We start from the raw sequence: 22,035 nt of genomic DNA, 5'->3' as shown, positions 1-22,035 counted from the left end.
TGTGGTCCTAGTGTGATTAGACTGTCTAGTTTTCTGTGAGTATGGTTTCAGTGTGTCTGCCCTCTGATGCCCTCTTGCAACACCTACCATCTTACTTGGGTTTCTCTTACCTTGGGTGTGCAGTGTCACTTCACGGCTGCTCCAGCAAAGCACAGCCACTGCTCCTTACCTTGGACGAGGGGTATCTCCTCACTGCTGCCCTTCCTGACCTTCAAAGTGGGAGAGATCCTCTAGGCCCTCCTGCACCCGTGCAGCCACCGCTCCTTGGATGAGGGGTTGCTAGAAGATTTAAACAGAAAGATAGTCCATGTTCATGTTTGGAAGAGAAAATGTTTTTTAAATGTCATTTCTCCAAAAAGTGGTCTATAGATTCACTGCATCCAAGAGGTATTTCTTAGAACTTTCTGGGTTCTAAATAGACATGGAAAATAGATGTGGAAAAAACCATGACCAAAAATAGCCAATTCCTCTTAAAGAATGAGAACAAGATGGCAGGTCTTGCTTTAGCAAATGAAGTCATAGTACTGAGGATGGTGTGGCACTGATGGAGCACAGGGATATGGACTAATGGACAAGAAAAAGAGACCCCACACATATTGGCACAATGATACACACACATCAAAGGCTACCCAGGTGCCTCAACAGTAAGGAGTCCACCAAATAATGCAGAAGACCCAGGTTCAATCCCTGGGTTGGGAAGATCCCATGGAGAAGGAAATGGCACCCACTCCAGAATTCTTGCCTGGGAAATCCCATGAAGAGAGGAGCCCAGTGGGCTACAGTCCATGGGGTCTCAAATGTCAGACATGACTTAGTGATTAAAGAACGACATATATATCAAACATGGTTTACGACAGAGGTTTCATGGCAGAGAAAGAGGAAAAGACTACTTTTTTCCCCTCCTCAGTAAGTGGTCCTAGGACAATAAATGTCACTATGCTGTCTTACAAGGCACGTCGTTTTCCTTGGAAAGAAAAAGCACTTGACCCGGCTGCACCCTCTCCTGCTTCTCGATGCTCTGGGCCCCCAGAGTGACGCTGACTGAGCTGCGCAGAGAACAGAGTAGAGGTATGAGGAGCGTGGAGTCACAGGAGATACAGCCCAGGAGCTGTGACAGGCCGGCGACTTCAGGGCAGGGCTGCAGCTGAGGGGAAATTGAGGTGACAGACAGCCCTGGGGGAGTGACACTGTGTCTTGTGCTTAAATGACATGAGTGCAGGGCTTCTGGGAGCTTTCTCAGGAATATTATGAAATTAATGTGAGCTTGCACTAGGAGCTTATAGAGGTGGATTTTGTAAAATCCTCATATCCTTGAGCCTAATGCATCCCAGGATCTCAGTAAATTTTTTTTTTCTTTCTTTTGGCTGTACAAGTGAATGGCTAGCTTTTGGCTGATATTAATAGGGATAGTACTGGTGGGATTCAAGACTACAGGAATGGGGGTGGGCACTGCTAAAGACCCTGGGACAGCTGAGCGCCTGAGAGGCGGGGAGGTGGGGCAGAAAATGGACTTCTTCGGGTCTGAGGAAGAGTAAGGCACCTAGAGAGCTTTGGATAATGTCACCTAGCCACTTCTGATCAATCACACCCTGGACTTCTCTCCTAGCAAGAGTGAAGGGTGAGAAGCACTGAGAAGTTTTCTCTGGTTCTTAAGCTGGGTCACCAAAACTCCCGTACTGTGGATGGTTTGTCTGAGTTGTCCTATCCTGGCTGGACTGAGGGATTTGACTTACTCGTGTTTTGGAGCTTCACATCCTCCACCAAATGCACAACCCACTTTCCTGGTGGTGAGAGAGAGTCTGAGACCCATGAAAGATCTTAGTGAAAACCTTTCTTCCAGCCCACCATCCCTCCTTGCTGAGTGTCTATGTGGCATCAAACTTGTATTCTTGGTTGGAATGGCAGCTGGTTCAGAAATTGGAGCTGAGCAGAGGGTCAGGACTGCAGGAGGTTTAGTGAGATGTGTTCTGCCCTCAGGAATGGGGGCAGTCACTCACCTGTTCCAGCCCAGGAAGCAAAGGAAAGGCCATCAAGAGCAGGAGTGGCTGCATCTTCCAGAAGGTCTGCCCACGTCACAGGTGCTGGGGTTTCTTCCTTCCAGACACAAAGCATAGAGGAAGGAAGGAGGGGAGGCTCAGTGCCCCCACAGACCTCCCAGAGCTGTGCACCCCCCTGCCAGGTGTCAGCATGCCACGTGTATCCATATTCTCTGCTGTGGGATAGGTGAGAACGACAGTCACCACACTTGCACTCCCACTGCAGAGACACAGAGCAAGAACAACAACAAAGTGAAGGCTGTGGCGCAGTCAGTGTTACCAAGTCCAAGCTCATTGCTGTACAGTAAGTCAATAAACACAGAGATGAGTTGTTTGGGCAAGGAATAGTGACTTTATTTGGAAAGCCAGCAGGCCTAGAAGATGGTGGACTTGTGTCCCAAGAAACCGTTTTGCCTGAGTTAGAATTCAGGCTTCTTTTATACTATGATAAAAGAGGAGGGAGTGGCATCAAACATTCCTTGGTTCCAGTCAGCCTCCTGAGAGGCTGTTTCAATTTCTTCTGTCCTGCAGTCTTTCATTGGTAGGCCTGGCCAGGATGTTTCCTGTATCGTAAATAAAGTCATTTTAGTTTAATACTCATTACTTGGGAGGCAGGATTCCACAGATGGGCCATCATGTATAATTTAATTTTGTAGCCAACACCCCGTTAGTAACTAATCTAACAGACTGCAAGGATTCTTCCATAATATAGCAGTGGAGGGGCTGGACTCCAGGAGCACCTCAGTGACTGAATCAAGAACATCTCCATTTCCCCACTGTTGGTTCTTTTATGATTCTGATGAGATCATGAATAATTACTCAATAGCAAGGTCCAGGGATATGAGAGACATAGTTCCTGCCCTTGAGAAGCTGACAGTAGGCAGAGGTAGACTTAGAATCTGCGGGTAGAGAGAAAGATGGTGAGGACCAAGACAAGGGGGTCTGCTTGGTGCCAACGTGGGAAGGCAGAGACTGGACTTGCCTTATGAGCAGGTACCCTGGACACACCCAAGTGCCCCAAACAGCAATCCCATTGCCTATCTTGTTACCATTCTAGCCTCACATTTTTGGAGTGTTTAGAATCGCCTCTTTAAACGTAAATATTTCACAACATAGGGAGCTTTTCTTATCCCACAGTTCTGAACAAAAGTCCTGGACTTGATACTCACTGGGCCAAAACAAACCGTCCCTGGGACCATTGGCACTGAGCGTCCCTCAAGCTGAGATGGGGGCTCTTCCACCCAAATCAGAGTGCTCATGAGTGGGAAGGGGGGCTTCCTCTCCAAACATGCTGGTGACTGGTGAGCAGCGAAAGAGATACGGATGCTGCTCATCATAATAATTACTCCCCACAAAATATTCTCTGTCCGGTGTCCAGAGAACCATGCCGCAGATAACCCTGGGCCAGGCCATCCTAGACATGTGCAGATACACCAACCCTCTCACCAGTATGAGGACAGAAGAAAGAGGAATGGAAAGGATGGCATGAGGAGTCCTATACAACCCAATCCCAAGTGAACTGAAAAAACAACATCTTATGAACCAATAGAAAACGAGCAAAAGGAAATATGCTTAAGCATTAAGGATGATCTGAGGATGATGGAATTCTGCACCTCTGTTAACCCTCTTATTTGTATGTTCTGTATTTAACTATGATGTCTGTTGCTTTTCCATCCAAAATGCATTTTGCCACAGTCAAAACTCACTCACCACGCAAATGTTCAGCAAACCACTCCCCTTCAGCCTAGTCTTCCCTAAGCTGCATGTTTTAAAAATTAGCAACTTTCCCAAATACATTCATAGATTAAAAAAATCCAGAGATTACTAATAGAAGGAAAAATTGAGTCAATAACCTATAGGTTATAAGAAACCTTTGAAACATTAGGATACCCCTGAATCCAAAACTTTTTATTGCAATGACTTTCCTTTAGAAATAAATATACTTATATACACACCTACATGGGAATAATGGAGGTGGGGAGAGGCTGGCTCAGCCCAAGATGGAAGAGCTCCCTCAAGGTCACTTGGGGCTGAAGGAGGATGTACTGTCAAGACACCAGAGGCTTCACAGGGCCCTAGTGCTCAGGACTCCAAGACAGGGCTGTGGCAGGAACTTGAGCTGGGCCTGGGAATACTGAAGCCCTCCTGAAACTTTCTCAGGCTTCTCACCTCTGTTCTGATGCGGAGAGAGACTGCATTCAGTGAGCCACACTTTGTAAACCTCCTCCATTTCTGTTAGGATGAACAAGGGCCCACCTCAACCCCAGAGCTTCTCGGGTGGCCCTCCTTCCAAATTTGGATTCTCTTCTGTTGCCCCCTGGGCACGGGGATGGGGGATAGGAGAGTAGGTGTGGATGAGGAGGGGTCATGAGGATGAGACACGAGGATTGTTGACAAGAGGGTCGTGTGTTCCTGAGGAGGGGTCTCCCATCTCTGATGGAGCTCAAGGGTAGCCTGCAGGTGGAGCTGGCACTGGCAACATGTGACTGGAGGGAGCTGGCTGTCAGTGCAGCAGGAGTTTTTATTTCAGAGTTGGAAGGTGGGGGTGGGGTGCAGTGTATGTGCTGAAGGAGGAAGATCAGATGTGAATAGATGGTTGCCTGGCAGACTAGGTGCCTAACAAACGTGTTTAGGTAAATAAAAGAGGAATCTGTGATTTCTGCTCAAGAGATGAAAGTTTATTAAATTCCAGGCAGCTTTCCCTCACCCACTTTGCCCAGTGCACCCATTCCAGGGAAGATGGAGGGGTCCATCCCAGGGACACCTCAGGCTGATCCCTGCCATTTGTACTGGCTCATTGTTGTTTGGATCCAGGACAGAAACCTGGAGATTCTCATGTAGACATATGGAGTCCTCCCATGCTCTTCTCCATAGAACACAACGCCCTGGGCCACACCGTTACACATGAGCGGGCCCCTGGAGTCACCCCGTGGGCAGAGAGAGCAAGGGCTGGTCTCACCTTTTTCAGTTATTCTCCCCGCTGATGCCTAGGATGGTCTCTGTGAGGGGCCTGGGCTGACATCAGGGCCTTTGTTGATCCTGAGGTTTCATCCAGGCATTGACAAACCTGCTGCTCCTCCCACATGAAGCCTCTGCCCATATTCGACTTTGGGGAAGTGTTCACCCCCAGGGACACAGGAAAGAGATCAGAGAGGAGGACATGCCGGGGACACAGGCACAAGGTTCCTTCCCACTGCCCCCCATCCTCCCAGCTCACCTGACCCAATGCTGGAGTCCAGCTCCAACAGCCAGGAAATCAGCCTGAAGGGATGAGTGGTGTTGGCAGGGAATGATGTAGCCTCTGACTCAAGTTACGGAACTACATGTTTATTTCAAGCATCACATCTTCTTTCATCCTTTTTCAAAAGGATTAGGTCAGAGGTTTTACATTTTCAGCTCCCCCTCACCCAGATTTATTATCTCCTGCTGGCGATGGAATGAAACCCCAACACTGCAGAGTGGTTTGAATCTTTTTATTTTAACCCCTTGCTTTTTACAGCTGCTTTATTTTATATCCCTTGCACAACAATCTACAGAGCAAGTTGCCAAGCACTATGATTTAGTGACTATACAGTGCACAGGCGCAGGGCAAGATAACCTTTACCTTAACTTATTTACTGCAGCTAAGGCTTTGTTTGGGGGAACTTCCTTATCAACTTAGAATCCGTTTTGTCCCTGGGTCTGTTCCTTTTGAGGAATCAGAGAAACATCATTGTGTGCAAGAAATGTTCTTTTCCCATGGGAACAAACAGAGGATTCTTAGCTGAACATCTCATTTGCAAGAATGTTCAGCCCTGGTTGAGAGTCTCGTTTGCAAGCACTTCTCAACCTTCCTTATACCTTGTTCCCTACAATCTCCTTGTTGCCCTTCAAACAGAGTTCCTGCTTCAGCTGTTCTCTCAGAATCATGTTTACTTGTGATTACATTGTAACTCATGCTTATGTCTGGGCTGCCTACCACATTCCTCAGTTTTTCTTTTATCTTTCTAAATCCTGCTTACCCCTAGTATCCTAAGCTCACTATATCCTAAAAGGGCTTCTAACTATTCTTAATTATTCCTAAACTCTAAACTCAGCACACTTCCTTTGTCATAAACATCTTCCTCACAAACAGGTCTCAGATAACAATCCTTCCCATGGCCTCAAGTTGCAGCCTACGTGCTCATCCTGGGACATTCTTTGTAAAAATCCTTGGACGAATGTCAATGGTTACTTTATAGATTATTTTCTGGGCACAACTGCAGAAGGCTTTGTGCTTTCTCATGCTTCTCTCAAGAACAATAAGCACCTTAACATTCTTTCCAGCCAACTCAACCGAAGAGAGGAAGGAACAAGTCAGAATCACAAGAGCTAACTCCTTCATCCCGGGTCTGTGCCTGCGGGACAAGGAGAGGGTTTGGGAGCCATGCCTCCATTTTGTCAGTAATGCCTAACACGGCTCCTGACAACCCAAGGTTTTGCATGGACAACACTGGGGTCTCACCAAGAAAGAATTCTTCCTCTTGTTTGGATCTCCAGCATAGCAAGTGATACATTTCTCCTCCCTTTGGACTTTAAGATCTACCACCTATAGTGTGTCTGCACAGGGCATATCTACCCCAGCCAGCCACATTGCATGTTATACCTGGCTTCACCTTCTGCCAGCTTCTGGGCAGATTGATGGGGCTCACTGCATCTGTCAAATCAGCCTTAATCAGCTGAAGAAGAGGAAAGGCACTCTCATCTACTGATGGCCCACAGAGACTGCAGGACAGTCATGGGGTTGCCTTCTTCTCAGTGCTTGAACCACGGAAGGGTCATACAGGAGGAAGGGCAGGAATGAGGTCATGGGGGATGCAGAACCCTGGAAGGAAAGTGTCCCAGAACCAGTGCAGCCATGCATCCCCTCTGCAGTAACATGATATCATTGGCCCAAGTCTTACCATTACAGTCTGGGTGGTGGATGGCTCTTCTCATGGGGCTAACCTGCGGGGTCCTCTCTGTTCCGTGATGTTGTGGGCCCCCAGGTGACATTGATTAAGCTGCACAGAGAGCAGAGAGGGAGCAGGTGTCACAGGAGATACGATCCAGAGTCTGGGAGGAAAGAACACAGCTTGAGACAGGGGACTGGAGGGGAGAGAATTCTAGGCAATGGGCCCTGGAGCTGAGCATCTCTGAGCTGTCTGTTTCTAGCAGCACAGTCAGGGAGGACCTCCTGGAGTCCACGAGGGTGTTCAGTCATGCAGCATCTTGACAGTCACAGAAGGAAACGTGAATTTCTCACATGTGTACTCCAGGGTCCAGGGCATAACCTTGGCTTCCTCCCATTCCAGGTATGATCAGTTGCTTCTTTTAATGTGCCACTGGCATTCACTTCTCCCTCTCTCCCCAAAGCTCACCTGGACTTTGAAGAGCTTCCTGTATCCCCTGCAAGTGGTCAACAGAGGGTGGGGGCCCAGGCACTTCTCCTCACCTTCCCAAGTAGTGAGCTGCTATCAGCAAAAAGTCCTCATGCATAAGGAAACGCACACAGCTGAAAATGTCCTCTGAAACCTGGTATTCAAAAAATGCCATATAGGGAATGGGAGTGTGCCCACAACCCCCTCTCCTTGTCCCGCAGGCACAGACCCGGGATGAAGGAGTTAGCTCTTGTGATTCTGACTTGTTTCTTCCTCTCTTTGGTTGAGTTGGCTGGAAAGAATGTTAAGGTGCTTATTGTTTTTGTGAATGGCATGGGAAAGCACAAAGCCTTCTGCAGTTGTGCCCAGAAAATAATCTATAAAGTAACCATTGACATTTGTTTGAGGATTTTTACAAAGGATTTCCCAGGATAAGCACATAGGCTGCAGCTTGAGGCCATGGGAAGGATTGTTATCTGAGACCTCTTTGTGAGGGGGATGTTTATGACAAAGGAAGTTTGCTGAGTTTAGGGTTTAGGAATAATTAAGAATAGCTAGAAGCCTTTTTAGGAGATAGTGAGCTTAGGATACTAGGGGCAAGCAGGATTTAGAAAGATAAGACATAAACTGAGGAATGTGGTAGGCAGCCCAGACATAAGCATGAGTTACAATGTAATCACAAGTAAACACATTTCTGAGAGAATCGCTGAAGAAGGAACTCTCTTTGAAGGGCAACAAGGAGATAATAAATCTGAGTGAGGGAGAGCTGAAAATGTAAAACCTCTGACCTAAACCTTTTGAAAAAGTATAAAAGAAGACGTGATGCTTGAAATAAACATGTAGTTCCATACCTCGAGTCAGAGGCTACATCATTCCCTGCCAACACCGCTCATCCCTTCAGGCTGATTCCCTGGCTGCTGGAGCTGGACTCCAGCACTTGGGTATGTAAGAATCAAGATAATTCTGATTACTAAAGACGCTATTGAGATAATGAAAATTATAGCCACAGGGTGGGTGAACTAAGAACGAGTTTATCTGGGAGATATATGTATGTATATATACATACATAAATCTTATCTATGCTAACCTCTAGGTCACAGGGAAGTGAGCAGTTTTCAAAATCTACATGGAATTACAAATCCCTAGAAAATATAAATTAAAGAAACATACTCAGGAAGTTTGAATTTTCCTATAAACATTACATGAATTGATTCCATTTTCAAAAATAGTCCATCAAGGACAGCCGCAAGCTCACAAGAATTCCCTGGAAGTCTTTGAAAACAATTTAAATATTGATATACATTTTCTGCTTGCAAGTAGATGCTACACATCTCCCTTATGAGACTAGCAAAACCTAGATGACAAACCCAGTGATGACAATATGGGAGGAGAAATTTACGGGATAACATTATTCCAGTACTGATGTAATCCAATCAGTCCATAAGGAAAAGTATTAGATCATTTCTAATTTGGGTTTTTCTGAGGATGAGTGGCTTTCATTCAAAACACAATTGCTGTAACACAACACATTGACTGATGAAAGAAGAAACACCATATGATAATTCAACTGAATGGGGAAAAAGCATCTACTAAAACCCACTATCCTTCATTAAAAAAAAAGTCTTTACAAAATAGGAGCAGAAATGAGGGTCTTCATTCTGATAAATGATCCCTGCAAAAATCCCACACCAATCAATATACTTACTGATGAAATATTCTATGTTTTTCATTCAAGAGCAAAACAATACAAGGTCACACAGATAGCCATAATCATCATTTCTCTTCATAATATACTACAGATTTTAGTCACTACAGTTAAGCAGGCAGCAGAAGTAAAAGGTATAAGACAGGGAAAGAGGAAATAAAACTGTGGATATTCAAGATATACAACAAAAATAGCCAGGAACCTGCAGATCAATTATTATAGTTGGTAACTGTCAAATTTTCTGGGCACAAAGTCAACTCAAACATTAATCATCTCTCTATCTATACAATACTAGTTAGACAATGAAATTTGAAAAAAACATTAAAATCACAGAAATGGTCAAATAACTATTATAAATCATAAAGATATTCCACATTCATGTTTGGAAGAGAAAATACTTTTAAGGTATTCATTCTCCTAAAAGTGACCTACGGATTCATTGCACTCAGGAATTATTTCACAGAACTTTATTGGTTCTAAACAGATGTGGAAAACCAGTAGCCAACATTGGAGAAGACAGGCTTAAAGAATGAGAATAAGATAGGAGCTTTTGCTTTAGCAAATGAAGTCATAGTAATGAAGACAGTGTGGTACTGATGGCGCCACAGAGACATAGATGACAAGATACAGACCCCGCACACATTGAGACATTCTACACAAATATAGAACCCTTGGTGTATGATGGAGTTTTATGGCAGAGAGTGGTGAGAAACTGTTTTTTCCCCTCCTAAATAAGTGGTGCTCAGGAAAATAAATGTCTCTGTGGTGTCTTTAAGGACACATCTTTCTACATGGAAAAAAGCACTTGACCCGGCTGCACCTTCTCCTGCTTCTCGATGCTCTGGGCCCCCAGGGTGACGCTGATTGAGCTGCACAGAGAACAGAGTAGAGGTATGAGGAGCGTGGAGTCCCAGGAGATACAGCCCAGGAGCTGTGACGGACCGGCGACTTCAGGGCAGGGCTGCAGCTGAGGGGAAACTGAGGTGACAGACAGCCCTGGGGGAGTGACACTGTGTCTTGTGCTTTTCAATGACATGAGTGCAGGGCTTCTGGGAGCTTTCTCAGGAATATTGTGAGATTAATGTGCGTTTGCACAAGGAACTTATAGAGTTACAAAATCCTCATGTCCTAGGGCATAACGCATGCAGGATCTCAGAAAATGTTCTTTGGCTGCACAAGTGGCCTCCCATTAGCTTTTGGCTGAGGTTGTTGGGGTTTCAGGTCACAGGGGTGGGTGGAGGGCACTGCCACAGTGGAGTAGCTAAGGGCCTGAGAGGCAGGGGAGGTGGGCAGAAAAGGAGCTGCCTGGGGCCTGGGAAAGAGCCAGGACACATGCAGAGCTTTGGGTGCTGTCATCTAGCACCTTTGATCAGTCTCACACCTGGCTCCTATCCTGGACAGGAGTGAGGGGTGGAAGGCACTGGTTCATAAGCCGGGTCCACTGACAACTCCCGTACTGTGGTTGGTTTGTCTGGGTTGTCTTTTCGTGGCTGGAGTGAGGGATTTTACTTGTGTTTTGTAGCTTCACATCCTCTACCAAATGCACAACCCATTTCTCTGGTGGTGAGAGACAGGCTGAGACCCTTGAAAGATCTTAGTGAAAATCTCCCTGCTTGCCTGCCACCTCTCCTTGCTGAGTGTCTATGTGGCATCGAACATGTTCTTGGTTGGGATGCAACCTGGTTCAGAAACTAGAGGGGTGCATAAGGGTCAGGACTGCAGGAGGCTTGGTGAGATGGGCTACACCCTCAGGAATGGGCAGTCACTCACTGGTCCCAGCCCGGGAAGCAGAAAAAAGGCCATCAGGAGCAGGAGTGGCTGCTGCTGCTGCTGCTAAGTCGTTTCAGGTGTGTCCAACTCTGTGCGACCCCATAGAGGGCAGCCCACCGGGCTCCCCCGTTCCTGGGATTCTCCAGGCAAGAACACTGGAGTGGGTTGCCATTTCCTTCTCCAATGCATGAAAGTGAAAAGTCAAAGTGAAGTCGTTCAGTCATGTCCAACTCTTAGCGACCCCATAGACTGCAGCCTACCAGGCTCCTCTGTCCATGGGATTTTCCAGGCAAGAGTACTGGAGTGGGCTGCCATTGCCTTCTCTGGCAGGAGTGGCTGCATCTTCCCAAAGGTCTGTCCAGCTCACAGCTGCTGGGGTTTCTTCCTTCCAGACACAAAGCACAGGGGAAGAAAGGAAGGGAGCCTCAGTGTCCCCACACACCTCCCAGAGATGTGCTCCCCACTAGCCGGGTGTTAGCATGCTACAGATGACCACCTTCTCTGCCCTGGATTGGGAGAGAACGACACCGTCACCACACTCGCACACAAAGCCTCACCAGAAGGAATAAGTAGTGAAGGCTGTGGTGCAGCCACTGTTACCTATTTCAAGCTTGTACTAGTTGCTAAGCAGCAGGCCAATAAATCATGAGATGAGTTGTTAAAAGAAGGAATAGCAACTTTATTCAGAAAGCTAGCAGACCAAGAAGATGGTGGACTCATGTTTCAAAGAACCATCTAACCTGAGTTAGTATTCAGGCTACTTTTATACTAGAAGGGAACATAGTAAAGTCAAACATTCCCATGTTCCAATTAGCCTCAGGATGACTGTGTTCATTTCTTCTGACCTGCAGTCTTTCATCAGTGGGCTTATTTCCTGTGAGATAAACAAAGGTATCTTAGCTTAACGCTCTGGAGAAGGAAATGGCAACCCACTCCAGTGTTCTTGCCTGGAGAATCCCAGGGATGGGGGAGCCTGGTGGGCTTCCGTCTATGGGGTCACACAGAGTCAGACATGACTGAAATGACTTTGCAGCAGCAGCAACAGCTTAACGCTCACTCCCTGGGAGCCAGTGTTCCCAGAGGTGTGCCATCATGTATAATTAATTTTATAGACACTATACCACTAGCGACTAACGAACAGAATACCAAAGTTCTTCCCTATCACACCAAGAGGGGCTGGATCCCCAGGAGCGTCTCAGTAATTGAATCTCCACTTCTCCACTCTTGGTACTTTTATGATTCTGATAATATCATGAATAATTACTCAATAGGGGAGGTTCAGGGATATGAGAGATTCAGCTCCTGCCCCTGTGAAGCTGACAGGACACAGAGGTAGACCCAGAATAGGTGGGTAGAGGACAAGCCGGTGAGCACTATGATAAGGGGTCTGCTCATTGCCAAGTGTGAGGAAGTGGCTGAACTTGGTTTGGGAGCAGATAGACCTGAACTCACCAAAGTGAACCAAACAGCAATCCCATTTCCTATCTTGCCAGGGTTCCAGCCTCACATTTCTGTTGGGCTTACAATCAGCTCTTCAAATGTAAATATTCTGTGACAGAAATTTTCTTATCCCACAGTGTTGAACAGAAGTCTTGGACTTGATACTCATTGAACCAAAACCAACCATCACTGGGTCCTTCAGCATTCAGTGACCTGACTGGCTTGGCTTGTGCTGAGGTATCCAGCATCCCTTGAGCTGAGTTTGGGGCTGTCCCATCCAAATCAGGGTTCCTGTGAGAGGAAGGGCCTTCCTTTCCAAAAATGCGGGTTACTGGTGTGAGGTGATGAGATAAGTGATGGTGATCACCCTAATAATTACTCTCCACTAATATTCCCTGTCTAGAGACGAGAGAACCACGTCTCTGATGTCTCTGGGCCAGGCCATCCTGAACATGTGCAGATGATTCCAACACTGTCACCAGTATGAGACAGAGAAAGAGGAATGGAAGAGATCGCATGAGGTCTAAACAAGCCAAGTCCCAGTGAGTTGTAGCAAGAGCATCTTATGAATAAACAGAGCGGAAGGACACAAGCTTAACCATTGATGATGATGATCTGCGGGTGGTGAAATTGTAGGCAATTTTAAATTTCTTACGTATATGTTCTGTATTTAGCTATCTTTATATGATTATATGTGTTGTTTTACACACAAAATACATTTTGCCATGGTGGAAGTTCACTCACCATGCAAACGTCCAGCAAACCACTTCTCTTTAGCCCTGGTTTCTCTAAGCTGCATGTTTTAAAAATGAAATTACTTTCCTGAATAGATTCTTACAAGAAATTCAGAGGTTATTGAAAAATAGAAGAGAAAAAAAATATTCAATAAGCTATTAGGTATGGGACATGTTTGAAATATTAGGACACCTTGAATCAAAAAATTTTTAACAATGACTTTCCTTTAGAGAGAAATATACACACATGTAGGAATGCTGGAGGTGGGAGCGGCTGGCTCAGCCCACGGTGGAAGAGCTCCTTCAAGGTCACTTGGTGCTGAAGGAGGATGTGCCCTCAGGACACAAGAGGCTGCACAGGGCCCTGGGCCCAGGACTCCAAGACAAGGCTGTGACAGGCACTCAACCTCCTTAGCCCTAGACAGTTCCAGTATGGGAGCAGCCTGCCCTCACAGGAGAGAGAGAGGCTCTGGAAACAGGAATCTGAGTGCCCATGGCATGGCCCCCTGACCTGCTCGGTCCCTGGAGTTATTCTCCTTCCTCTGACCTGTTCTTTGCTAAATTGTTGAGGGGTTGGTGACAGTAGAGAAGGTAAGAAATTTCTAACACGAAGACAGGACCATTTTGGGGAGAATTTGTCCTTTTTAAGGAATTGCCCTTTAGATTCATCCCTGGCAGAAGGCTAAGCACCAAAGAGACGTGGTTGAGGAATCAATGAGATTCTAATCAGACGGCATAAGATTTAGGGAGGAGCGAGGCCTAGGGTGGCTTAGTGGTAAAGAATTCGCCTGCCAAGCAGGAGACGCAAGAAATGCGGGTTTGATCGCTCGGTCGGGAAGATCCCCTGGAGAAAAAAATGGCAACCCACTCCAGTGTTTGTGCCTGGTAAATCCCATGGACAGAGGAGCCTGGCAGGCCACAGTCCATGGGGTCGCAAAGAGTGGGACACGACTTAGCGACTTAGCAGCAGCAGAGGGCTAGGGAGGAAGGAGGAAGTAAAACCCAGAACTGACAGCAGAGGGCGCCCTGGAGCCACGTGGTTATGTATTGAGGTGGTTCCATGAATAAATAGGAATTCAGTCACCATCGCTTTAGAGATCCCATTTATTGTGGCCCTGTGATCCCACTGCTAATCCCTATGGGATTCTTGCTGCTGCCCCAGGACAGTGGTCAGTGCAGAGAAAGGTCAGTCTCAAGCTGCTGTTAGAGCTGCTTCATTGTTCTCTTTATCCAGGGCAGGAAGTGTGAGACCTGGGTGAAGACTCCTGGAGGTATCCCATTCACCTTTCCATAGGAGAAAGTACCATGGACCACTTTTTTACACAAGAGGGGTCCACCGGAGTCACCCTGTGGGCAGAGAGATAAGGGCTGAGCAGGCCTCCTTGCTTTGTCTTTGCTGCCGCCCAGGCTGGGTGGTCTCAGCCAGGGGCTGTGGGGAAGACCCAGGCCCAGGGAGGCCTGGTCACGTCCTGGTCCTGGGGCTCCAGCCTGACTCTGACTGTTCTTAGCAGCTGGACTCAAGTCTACCTTTCTGTCAATTTTCTCCTGGAAACTCTGGTGATAAGAAAGCTGTGGGATGACTGATGCTTCCTGACCCACTCAAGAAAAAAAAGGCAAAACGTTGGATTCAAGGAGCAGGCTGCCGAAATTCTCAGCTGAGGATATGGCCTCTACCCTACCCATATCTCCCTAAGTTGCTATCCCCGGGTCTGTGTGCTTAGATGCAGGAAAACTGACCTTGAAGCCGGTCCTCACCTTCCTTGGGTCCCCGACACAAATCTGGGTGGCCCGGCTGCAGTGCCTGAGGTCGAGGGATTCGCACACGCGATCCTCCTGCACCGTCAGCTCTGCCTCCTGCAGGGTGGTGGCTGGAGTGCCCGGGGCCACCTGCCCCCAGCCGGCCAGACTGCACACCTGTCCTGGCTTCACCCGGGCCTTGGCCTTGGGCAGACTAAGGGGCTTCACAGCTGACGTCTGCTTGGCCTTTCTTTCCAGCTGATGGGAAGAGACAAGAGTCTGGCTCAGCCGGTGGTCCTCTGGCCTGGATGCCATGATGAGGCTGCATGGACCCCATCTCTCACTTCTCCCCCTGAGACTGGTCAGGCGGCCAAGATAGGAAGGAAGAAAGAGGCAGGAGATCCTGGGAGATCTATGATCTGATCCCAGGAGGGCAGGGCCAGTGGGGAGTTTTCCTTGCCTGCAGTAACATGATGTCGTTGGAGAAGTTCTCAGGATTATAGTCTGGGTGGTGGATGGCCCTCCTCACCCTGATGACCTGCTGGGTCCTCTCCTGCTGTTTGATGCTGTGGCCCCCAGGGTGACGTTGACTGAGCTGCATGGAGAGCAGAGCAGAGGTGTGGGGATCATGGGGTCACCGGAGATACAGCCCAGGAGCTGTGACAGGCAGCTGACACCAGGGCAGGGCAGCAGCTGAGGGGGAATTGTGGTGACAGACGGTCCTGGGCTGAGTGACTCTGGGCCCTGTGCTTCTCGGGGACGTGAGGGCAGGGCTCCGGGATCTTTCTCAGCGATATTGTGAAGTGACTCTGAGTCTGGGTTTTGGCTCTCACTGCACACTCTCATCCTTCTCTGATGCTTTATTTGGCCATTGTGGATCGACCCTTCTCAACCCTGCCTCTTGTTTTCACCTCCGACCCACTGACCTCAAAACTTTACTTGTCCTGTTTCTCAGCTTTCCATCACCCTAGTCCTGCTCGTAAGATGGCTTATTTGATGAGCTCCTGTGGTCCTGATTTCCAGGATCCTGGGGTGAGGGAGGGGTACCCCTGGGCTCAGCTCCTGGGGAGAGGACGGGTCCCTGTCCAGGCCTCAGGTAGGGTAGGCTGGCTACTGCCCCTCACCTTCCTCTGCAGTGAGCAGCCGTCAGAACAAAGTCCTTTTGTATGAGAACACCGCCACACCTCTTCCAACCGTTCTCACCCAGATACTGAACCAAAGCCATGTAGGGGTGTGAGTGGGGCTTGGCCTCATGGCCCCCAATGATCTCCTCTGAAAGAAAAGGCTGAAAGATGGGGAGATGGGGGAGGCTATGGTTAGAAGGGAGATTCGGGAAGGTGGCAGGAAGGTGGGTCGACAGTGCCCAACAGACACTAGGGGAGAGTCCCCCAGGTTCTCACTGCAATGGGATAACCTTTTCTGAACCCCAAACCTCAGTATTGTTTTCCATGTCCTGATTCACACACACACATGTGGAGGGGCCCGAGACTGCCTTCCAGAGGGTGGAGCCCAGAAGGTCATGGATGGGACCCCCTGATGAGCCCTCATTCTCATGGAGTCTCCTAGACCCCTCTGAGCCTCTGCTAACATCCTGATTGGTCCCATTTTCTAATAATCCACCTATGGGTTTATGGAGTTGGATTTTCTAAAATCCTCATGTCCTAGGGCATAATGCATCCCAGGATCTCAGTAAACATCCATTGATTACACGCATGAATGGCCTCCAATTAGCTTTTGGCTGAGCTTTGGTGGGGATAGTACTGGTGGGATTTAAGACCACAGGGATAGGGGAGGACACTGCCCAGGACAGTGGGGCAGAAAATGAACAGCGTGGGGCCTGGGGAAGAGTAACGACACCCAGAGAGCTTTGTGTGCTGCCACCTAGCCATTTCTGACCAGTCACACCCTGGGCTCCTCTCCTGGGCAGGAGTGAAGGGTGGGGAAACTGACAAGTTTCTCTGGTTCTTAAGCTGGGTCCACTGAGAACCCCCGTGCTGTGAATGCTTTGTCTGAGGTGTCCTTTCCTGGCTGGAGGGAGGAAGTTTACTCATTTGTGTGTTATAGCTTCACATCCTCCACCAAATGCACAGCCCACTTTACCAGTGGTGAGAGAGAGGCTAAGAGCTACAAAAGCTTTTAGTGAGGCTTGCTTCCTACCATCCATCCTTGCTGAATGTCTATGCAGCATAGAACTTGTAGTCTCAGTTGGGATGGGAGCTGGTTCAGAATTTGGAGCTGAGCAGAAGGGCCAGGACTGCAGAGGTTTAGTGAGATGGGCTACCCTGTCGGGAATGGGGACGGTCACTCACGTGTCCCAGCCTGGGAGGCAGAAGAAAGGCCATCAAGAGCAGGGGTAGCTGCATCCTCCAGAAGATTTGCCCAGGTCAGAGCTGCTGGGGTTTCTTCCTTCCAGACACAAAGCACAGGGGAAGGAAGCAGGGGAGGCTCAGTGCCCCCACAGACCCTCCAGAGCTGTGCTTCCCCCAGCTGGGTGTGAGCATGCCACGTGGGCCCATGTTCTCTGCTGTGGGATAGGTGAGAACGACACTGTCACCACACTTGCCCTCCCACTGCAGAGTCACAGAGCAAAGAGGAACAGCAAGGAAGTGGAGGCTGTGTTGCAGCCAGGGGAGGAGCTGTGTCCCCAGAGGCCCTCAGTGACTGAATCACGAGGGTCTGCATTTCTCCCCTCTCGGGTCTTCTTTGATCCTGGGGAAAGCATGAAGAACTACCCAATAGGTGAGGGTCAGGGATACAGCGACATGGCTCCTGTACTTTGGAAGCTCAGGGGCTGGACGAGACCTAGAGTCTGCGGGCAGAGGACACGAGTGCGAGGACCATGGCGCGGGGCTCTGCTTGGGGCCCAGGGCGAGGGAGAGACCGCACTTGTTCGAGGAGCAGCGAGACCTGGACTCACCCAGTGGCCCAAACAGCAGCCCCACTTCCTGTCTTGCAGGGTTCCAGCCTCACATTTTTGGAGAATTTAGAATCTCTTGTTTAAATATAAGTATTCTGTAACAAAAAGAGCCTTTCTTATCCGAAAATGTTGAACGAAAGTCCTGGACTTGATATTCATTGAAACAACAACCCATCACTGGGTCCTTCGGCAATGAGGGACAGGATTGGGTTGTGCTGAGGTATCCAGCACCCTTCAAGCTCACCTGGGGGCTGTCCCACCCAAATCAGGGTGTTTGTGAGTCAGGAGGGGCTTCCTCTCCAGCAGTGCTGGTGACCGGTGAGTGGGGAAGGGTAAACAGATGCCCGTCATCTAATCCTTACTCCCCACTAAGTATTCTCTGTCCAGCGTCCGGAGAGCCACGTCTCAGATGTCTCTGGGCCAGGCCATCCTAAACACGTGCAGATGACCCAACACTCTCACCAGTACGAGGACAGAAGAAAGAGGAATGGAAAGGACGGCATGAGGAGCTCTAAACAACCCAACCCCAAGGGAGTTGAAGCAAGAGCATCTTATGAATGAATAGAAAAATAGTGGAAGGAAATATGCTTCAGCATTACTGATGGTGATCTGGGGGTGGAGGGACTGCACTTCGTTTACTTTTCTTATCCATATGTGCTGTATTTAGTTGTCTTTCTGTGATGAATGGGCAGAGGAGCCTGGAGGGCGACAGTCATAGGATCACAAAGAATCTGACACAACTGCAGTAACTTTGCACCCTTGCATGCACCATGTTGAATATATTCCATTTATGAGGAATATATTTTGATGAATATGTGTTACTTTCTGCCAGAACACATTTTGCAATAGTTGGAGCTCACTCTCCATTCAAATGTTCAGCAAACCACTTCTCTTAAGCCCTCTCTAAGCTGCATGTCTTAAAACTGAGGTTGCTTTTCTGAACCTTGCATCAAAACTTCAGCAATTGATAAAAAAAATATATATATATATGAAGAAATGTACCCAATAACTATAGGCTATAGATAATCTTTGAAACTGTAGGATACTTAGAAACCAATGATTTTCTTTAGAGTGAGTTTCCTTTGGAGATAAATATATTTATACACAAACACACGTGGGAATGATGAAGGTGGGGAGCGGCTGGCTCAGCCCAAGGTGGAAGAGCTCCTTCAAGGTCCCTTGGGGCTGAAGAAGAATGTGCTCTCAGGACACCAGAGGCTGCACAGGGCCCTTGGCCCAGGACTCCAAGACAGGGCTGTGACAGGCACTCAAGCTGGGCCTGGGAATACTGAAGGCCTCCTGAAACTTTCTCAGGCTTCTGAGCTCTGCCTGCTCTGATGCAGGGAGGGAACACTGCATGGGGTGAGCTACACCTTTGTAAACCTCCCCCATTTCTGTGAGGTTGGACAAGTGCCCCCCTGCCTCAACCTTCAACTTCATGTGGCCCTCCTTCCAAATCTGGATTCTCTTGTTTTACCCCAGGGCACTGGGATGGTGGGGAGGGGAGTAGGTGTGGACAAGGAAGAAGGCGTATGGGTGAGACACGAGGGTTGTCAAGAAGAGGGTCGTGTATTCCTGAGAGGGCTCCCTTCTCTGATGGAGCTCATGGGCAGCCTGGAGAGGGAGCTGGCACTGGGGACGTGTGACTGGAGGGAGCTGGCTGTCAGTGCAGCCGGAGTTTTTATTTCAGAGTTGGAACAGGGTGGTGTATTGGAGGTGGAAGCCAGTAACAGATCAGAACTATAAACAGGTCAGACCAGGCAGGTGCTGAATGAATATGTTTAGGTATGTAAAGGAGGAATCCATGATTTCTGCTCAAGTTTCAGGCAGCCTAGCTTCTAACCACTTTGCCCAGTGCCTCCACCCCAGGGAAGATGGACAGATCAGTCCTTGGAGAAACCTCAGTCTGGTCCCTGAAGTTCGTACTGTTTCATTGCTTTTTTGGATCCAAGGCATAAAGCTTGAGATTCTGGTGAAGATCCCTGGAGGTGTCCCATCCTTTTTTGCATAGGACACAATGTCCTGGGCCACACCATTACACACGAGCGGGCCGCCAGAGTCACCCTATGGGCAGAGAGAGCAAGGGCTGAGCTCACCTTCTGCGGATCTGTTCTCCCTGCCACCCTGGGGTGAGTGGTCTCTGTTAGGGGCCCTGGCTGATAAAAGGATTTTGTTGGTCCTGAGGTTTCAATCTGGCCCTGAGAATCCGCCTCCTACCCACAAGAAGCCTCTGCCCATATGTGACTTTGAGGTGATGTCCATCCCCCAGGGACACAGGACAGAGACTGGACAGGAGGACAGGCTGGGGACACAGGACAGAGCTCCTTCTCACGGCCCCAGATCCAGAGACCAAGGCTTTGCATGGATAACACTGGGGAGCTCACCTTAAAGGAACTCTTGCTCTCTCTCGAGCCCCCTGCACATATCTGGGTGGTGGTGTTGTAATATCGGTAGCGAGAGGTGCATTTCTCGGCCCTTTGGACTTCAAGCTCTACCTCCTGTAGCTTCTTTGGGCGGGACATATTCACGCCAAGATGCCCCCAGCCAGCCACACTGCATAGCATCCCTGATTTCACCTTATCCCAGGCCCTGGGCAGACTGATGGGGCTCACAGCGGTGGTCACATTCGCCTTCCTCATCAGCTGAAAGCAGAGGAAAAGCATTCTTACCTACTGATGGCCTGCAGAGACTGCAGGACAGTCGTGGGGTTGCCTTCTTCACAGCCCTGGGACAGAAGGCAACCCCATGACTGTCCTGCAGTCTCCAGACCTGCAGGGTCTAGAATGAGGTCATGGGGGATGCAGAAACCCAGGAAGGAAGTGTCCGGAGTCAGTGCAGCCACAAGTCCCACCTGCAGTAACATTATGTCGTTGACCCTAGTCTTATAATTATAGTCAGGGTGCGGGACTTCTCACTTGGATGACCTGCTGGGTCCTCTCTCGGTCCATGATGTTGTGGGCCCCGAGAGTGACATTAATTGAGCTGCACAGAGAGCAGAAAGGGAGGGGGTGTCACAGGAGAAACGGTCCAGGAGCTGGGAGGAAAGAGCACAGCTTGGGACAGGGCAAAACTTGGGGCGGGGCAGGGGGAGGGTGTGGCGAAATTCTAGGCAGTGGGTCCTGGGTCTGAGTATCTCTAAACTGTCTGCTCCCTGGCAGCCTGGGCAGGGTGGCAGTTCCTGTAGTCCATGGAGGGTGTTCAGTCCTGCTCGAGCTTGACTGTCTGTAAGGGAAACATGAATTTCTCACATTAGCACTGTGGGCTCCAGGCCACAACCTTGGCTTCCTTATGTTCCAGGTTTGATCAGTCCCTTCTCTCCATGCGCGACTGGCATTGACCTGTCCCTCTCTCCCCACTGTCTGACTAGCTTCCTATGTTACCTGGTGGCACAGGCCTGCAGCTCCTAAAAGGGTTCCCTGGGAGGGCTCAGCAGAGGGATGGGGGCCCGGGCACTGCTCCTCACCTTCCCAGGCAGTGAGCTGCTGTCAGCACGAAGTCCCCACACACAAGGAAGCCCCCACATATGTAAGATTTCCCTGAAATCTTGAACTGAAGAAACGCCATGTAGGGACGGGAGTGAGGCTTGGCCTCATGGCCCCCGATGATTTTCCCTGAAAGAAAGATTCCAGCCTGCCCGCTGTGCTCATGGAGCCAAAGTTTGAAGAGGGGAGATGGGACCAGGGTTTCCCTGAGTTCAGAAATTTTCTTAGATGGACCAGGCCCAGGCTGTGCATGAGTGTAGGGTCTGGGCAAGTCAGTCCATGTGGGGTGGGACTGGGCCTCTGAGGGTGGGACCGTCACTCACCTGCCTCCCCGGTAGGGCACAGAAGGGCCACCAGGAGCAAGAACAGGACCATCTCTCTAGGAAGATTGCCCAGATCTGAGCGGCTGCTGCTTCCTTCTGGTCTTTTAAGCCTGAGTCGTCCCCTTCCATGTTCTGGCCTTTGTCACGTGAGCCTTATCTGAAAGCCCCAAACCACTTTTTTGTAGTCAGAGTGGACTGTTTTTTGAATTTAATTAAAGCCTCTGGTAAGTTTTCATCCATTGGGTGGGGTGGGGGTCAAGGGGGGTGGTTTTATCAGCCAGTCCTTAAGCCCTCAGGTGCCTGAGCCCCAAAAACCTGGGCCTCATGATGATAGATCAAAGAAAGTCTTTGCATGGTTCATATTAGATCACCAGGGTGATTGTGTATTGAGACCCTTCTTCAGAAAGATTGTGAGAAACATTGGAGATGAGATTCCTTGCTTCATGTAGAGGAGATAAACCATCATGATCAGACTATAAAGGCAAGATCTGCAGTGTGGAATAGACATAATGG

The 22,035-nt window shown here is 48.9% G+C and overlaps 2 pseudogenes; both read right to left on the bottom strand.

The window, feature by feature from the left end:
* Window positions 1-14,266: 14,266 nt before the first annotated feature.
* Window positions 14,267-17,163, bottom strand: LOC128066632 (granzyme H-like; annotated as a pseudogene).
* Window positions 17,164-19,618: 2,455 nt separating this feature from the next.
* LOC128066670 (mast cell protease 1A-like) lies at window positions 19,619-21,574 on the bottom strand (annotated as a pseudogene).
* Between the last annotated feature and the right edge of the window lie 461 nt (window positions 21,575-22,035).

The sequence above is a fragment of the Budorcas taxicolor genome, chromosome 21, assembly GCF_023091745.1.
Source record: "Budorcas taxicolor isolate Tak-1 chromosome 21, Takin1.1, whole genome shotgun sequence".
NCBI lineage: Eukaryota > Metazoa > Chordata > Mammalia > Artiodactyla > Bovidae > Budorcas > Budorcas taxicolor.
This window is presented reverse-complemented; position numbering and strand designations above follow the sequence as displayed.